General features: G+C 43.7%; 1 pseudogene; it reads left to right on the top strand.

Moving 5' to 3' along the window:
- The first annotated feature begins 3,412 nt into the window (after nucleotides 1–3,412).
- Nucleotides 3,413–3,531, top strand: LOC111741868 (annotated as a pseudogene).
- Nucleotides 3,532–5,063: the final 1,532 nt, after the last annotated feature.

Here is a 5,063-nt window from a genome sequence, read left to right as displayed (position 1 = left end):
ATGAAGTTCTTAGAGGTTTAAACGAATGATTTAAAAACCTCGTCACACTTCAAAATCACTTGGCAACTTTTAAAAAACTACAGTTTCCCCTGCCTCCCTCTTGGGAGACTGATTTTATAGGGTTGGGACATACCCTGCACCTCCTGAAAAGCCTGAGAGGCTTTTCAGAAATTATCCATTCCCATAATTGGCATCTGGGTACTTACGATGCTCAAATCTGCATCTCTCACTATTTCTCTGGAAAGCTCTCCAGATGCCCATGTTTCAACTGCCTACTAAGCATTTACTCTTGGATGTCCCACAAAGCACCTTAAAGTTATTATTTCTCAAATATTAAGTTTCTAGACATGTCTGTGCTCTGTGTTTCATATCTCAGAGAACAGTTCTACCAAGTTACTCAAGGCAGAACCCTGGGTATAGCCCATTCATTCATTTGAAGCCAGTGTTCTAGGTTACAAACCAAAAATCTCTGCCTTCACTGAACTTGTATAGGGGGGTGAGGGGGACAATAAGCAATTAGTCCCTTAATCTAATGGATTGGATTAGATTAGATTAGATTAGATTAGATTAGATTAGATTAGAAATTAGTCTTTAATTTCTCTAGACATCATTCTGCCTCTCCGGCCACTACCTGAGTCAAATCCCCCTGATGACCTCCCTCTCTCTCTCTTTGACTCCCTCCAATCCATTCCCCCCACAGCAGTGTTATCTTTCTAAAGCCAAAATTTAAGTTTTAGCGTCCAGCTTTAGCTTCTCATCCTGTCCAGATAAAGTCCATCTTCACAAATGTGGATTAAAAGGTCTTATACCTTCTGGGCCCTGCTTGTATCCCCACCACACATCTGTACCCAGGTGAACCACTTTCTGCTCAGCCACATTGAACAACAGCTGCAATTCATAGCATCTGCCCTTCCCCGACTCCCTCCTCCCCTCCTGCCTGCCTAGCTAACTCCTGTTTACTCTCTGGGTCTCAGCTTGGATACTGTGGCAGGCAGCCTCTAAGACAGCCTCACTGACCCCTGCCTCCTAGCATTCACGTTCTTATGTGTGAGCTGGATTTCCTGATGTGATTCTGAAGAATGAATAATGGCAGGAGTGATGGGATGTCAATCCTCACATTAGGTTCCATAAAGACCATGGCTTCTTTCTTGGGGATCTCTCTCGCTTGCTTGCTCTGTGGTAGGCCAGCTGCCATGTTGTGACCTGCCCTGTGATAAGGGCCACTGACAGGGAACAGAAGGAGGCCTCCACCCACAGCTGTGGGGAACTGAATCCTACCAGCCAGCCTATGGGGGAGCTTGGAATTGGGTCCTTCACCAGGTACGCATGCAGCTGAGATGACAGCCTCAGGCGACAGCATAACTGCAGTCTCATGAAAGACCTTCAGCAGGAGGCAACCAGCTTCCAGACCCAAAGAAACTGTGAGATAATAAACTGTCGTTTTAAGCAGCTATGTTTTTGTTAATTTGTTGTGCAGAAATAAATAATACCACCTCTGGACCCCTGACCCTCCTCCACATCAAATTCAGTGCGCTTCTTGAGTTCTAGAACCAAAAGTGTTCTCACCTGTCATCCCCAGTACTAAGCCTTTAGTATTATAATTAGGATTTGTCCATATCTCTGCCCCCAGATTGTAGGCTCTATAAGGAAAAGAAAAGGAGGGAAGAAAGTCACCATTTTCCTTCTCAAGACTGAATTCCTGCTCTGCTTCTGGCCCCACCTTTATAAACCCAGTGCCCACTGGGGATTGGCCTAAAGTGCAGCTGCAACCTCAGGAAGAGGTTCAGGTCCAATAGAGCCTAGTCTCCCCACCTCCACCTTCCCAGACGCACACACTCTTGAACATACGTGCACACACATACATGCACTCACAGGCGTGTACTCACCAGACACTTTGGGCCCACAGCGCTCTACTCAGGAGGAAAGAAGGTGGAGCCACTCCTTCCTCCTTTCACACACACCCTCAGGCTACATTTCTGTGGCTTTTCTGAATGAAAGGTGGGGAGGGAGAGCCACCCCAGAACTGAACCTTCCGCTTTTGAACTGCCCCGTTCCTTCACCTTTATTTCCAGCCAATAGAACTGTTCCAGGGGGACTTGGTGGTGAAAAGAAAAGAAAAACTAGAGCCCCAGTGCTTCCTGCTGCTTTCATTTTCTGATGACCCAACCCACAGGCGACTCACTCTCTCTGACCTAACCCTGAGATGTGACAGGTTCCGTCTCTGGCTTTCTGGAGTATCTTGCAATGTCTCCCTCTGGACAGATAATCATACTGTCCTGTGGGCCCTGGTTCACTCTCCTGCCCTATGCTAGAGGGAGGGCACCTCTGTCCTCCTGGTGGCCCTTCTGTTACCCTACATAGGCTGTACACTGCCACAGTGGCAACCTCCCCAGTCTCTCCTCAGCCTCTCCCTACCACCCCACTCCCATGGCCACCATCTGCCAACGTGTGTCTGTTGTGCCCAGGTAGGACGAATGAATGAATGAGAGACATGCCTGGGTATGAACACACCTCTGTCTGTTTAAGAAAAAAGCTTCTAAATAACATTGCACCCTATGGTGTGTGCTGCTGTCCTTTCTGCCCTACTCCAGCATTCTCAGCAGTTTTCCTCTTGGCTCTTCCTCCTGCAATTGCTTTCTGCTCAGCTGCTCACTGTTGCTAAGAAGGTTGTGCTCATCAACTGTGCTCTAGATGAGTACCAGAGATCTGCTTTTAAAGTTGAGTTCTGCCATTTATTAGTTTGACCCTGCTTGTGTTACCTGGCCATCTGAGGCTTCATCCACTGATTGAGACTGCTAATAAGCTGTTTCCCCAGTTGTATTGAGATTAGATTAAACCACAAATATGACAATGCATGGCATATAGTAGTAGTAAGTGTTCAATAAATGCTTCTTGTCATCTGTTTCAGAGGCCCTTAACAATCCTTGTAATTTTTCCTTGAAAATACATCAAGCAAAAGAAGATTTTGATGTTTAGTCGACAAAGTGTCACATTAGGTTTTTTGTGTTTGTTTTGTTTTGTTTTTTGACAGGGGGATGGAATAGGAGAAAGTTGAGGGTGACGTTAGGGAATCACTATTTTATTGTTTTTTAATCTGACTCTTGCCTCTGCTGTTCTGGGGTAATGTTCTGGGAAACAGCTGCCCTAATGCCTGAGGAATGGATGTGTCTGAACCTGCTACTGACTCCCAGGTGGCAAGGTATTTTTCACATATGTATTCGGGTCTCTATGCCTCTGCTTTGGCCCCATCACAAATGTAAGGGAAGAGCCCTCATCCCCGAGAGCCCATAAAATACAATCGCTAACATGCTGCATACATCCTGCTATTATCAGCTGATGTACGGACTTTTAGGACCCATGTATATCGTTCAATTTCCAGATCGACAAATACTTGTCTTTAAAAATTAAGTGTGTCTACGGCCATGCTGCCCTGAACAAGCCCAATCCTGTCTGATCTCAGAAGCTAAGCAGGGTCAGGCCTGGTTAGTACTTGGATGGGAGACCACCTAGGAAGACCAGGTGCTGTAGGTGTAAAAAATTAAAAAAATAAGGGATCGTAAGCTGATAAGGTCCTTGCAATCTGTGAGGTCAATCAAGGGTTGCCTCGCCTAAAAAATAAAAATATAAAAATAAATAAATAAATACAAATGAAGTGCATGCAACTTTCTTTTCATCGTCCACAGTGGGTAGGATATCAAGTATCGATTTCAGTGGTCTTTTCCAATCAGTCAAGGTTATGGTCTAGTGTGTGTTAGTACCTGACTTGAAGCATAATCAGAAGAGGAGCCAAACACATTATGATGAAATTTTTTAGCTATTGAAATCAACTATATGGAAATGTCTATACCCGCAGAAAATTCATTATTACATCTCAACTTTTTCTCAATAGTGTAAAAAGAAAAAATACCATAGTTCTGTAAGCTACAGTTTAATCAAGAGCACATCAACAGTTGAGTTCTGAAGTCTACGTATGCATTCTTGTGTACTGGTAACATTTTCATCTCAGTACATTTTAACTCCATTCTTTAATCTCAATATATTTTAACTACATTCAACCTACAAGGTTATCTTTGTTGAAGTACTCTGTTGGTAGACATTCTCAGTGGGAGGAGAATGGGAATTACTTTTTGGAAAGGTGTGACTCCATTAAAATCACACAATGCAGACTCACCTTTCCACAGGGTGCTTGTGTAATCCTGTATTTCTTTTTACAAAGTGAAAAATGTTTTTCCTTTGTACTTTTGCATTTGAGTGCCTTATGCTGGCTGGTAATGCCAACTCGTAGCAAATAAAAGACTCATAAATAATGTTAAATTCAATGGTACAGTAAACCTTGGTGCTATATTTTTCTTTTACGTAGAATCTGAACTTATTTTCATAGTCCTTTTTAAACTGTTACTTCAACTCAGTCTCTTCCTTCCGGCGAACATTATGTTCTCCTGTTTTGAGCCCCTCCCCATGTCACCACTCAGTAGCCAGCGCAGGTCATAGGAGAGAGAGTCCTGGCTTATTTAGTAGCCCTGCCTTTGAAGCAGTGTTGTCCAGTGTTGTCCAGTGGCTGTGCCTGCCGGAAGTATGTACCACAACTCTGGTCGCCCAGACCCAGACAGAGAGCATTAAAGATCCAGTTAAAAGTGTCTTGCAAAGTTGCTGCTATCTTGGAATAGCAAGTTTTAAATAGTAAATAATTGTAAAGAAACTCATTAGGAAAGCCATATTTTACCTCCTTTTCTGTCATCGTTATAATAGAGGATTCAATCAAGTTTAATTTATTCAGCCAGGTGTCCATGGAAGCTGCCTTGTTTGTTTGGCTTTGTTTTGACGAAATCCCTTGTCAACTGTGTTCCCAGCGTCAGTGAGCTAATCCTGCCCCTTTGTCAGATCCATGGTAGACAAAGGCCACTAACACAGAGTCTCCACAATGAGAACGACAGAGGATCTATTAATGTGTCAGTTGCCTGTGAATTATGGCCAAGATATTTGCCCAACATATGGCACAGGGTTATCACATTGTAAAAGCAACTTATGCATACAGACACTCCTAACTAGTGACATAAAAAGAT

Source organism: Pteropus vampyrus, unplaced genomic scaffold (genome assembly GCF_000151845.1).
Source record: "Pteropus vampyrus isolate Shadow unplaced genomic scaffold, Pvam_2.0 Scaffold82, whole genome shotgun sequence".
NCBI classification, from domain to species: Eukaryota; Metazoa; Chordata; class Mammalia; order Chiroptera; family Pteropodidae; genus Pteropus; species Pteropus vampyrus.
The sequence above is the reverse complement of the archived record's forward strand: the minus strand, read 5'-3'. Positions and strand labels throughout refer to the sequence as shown.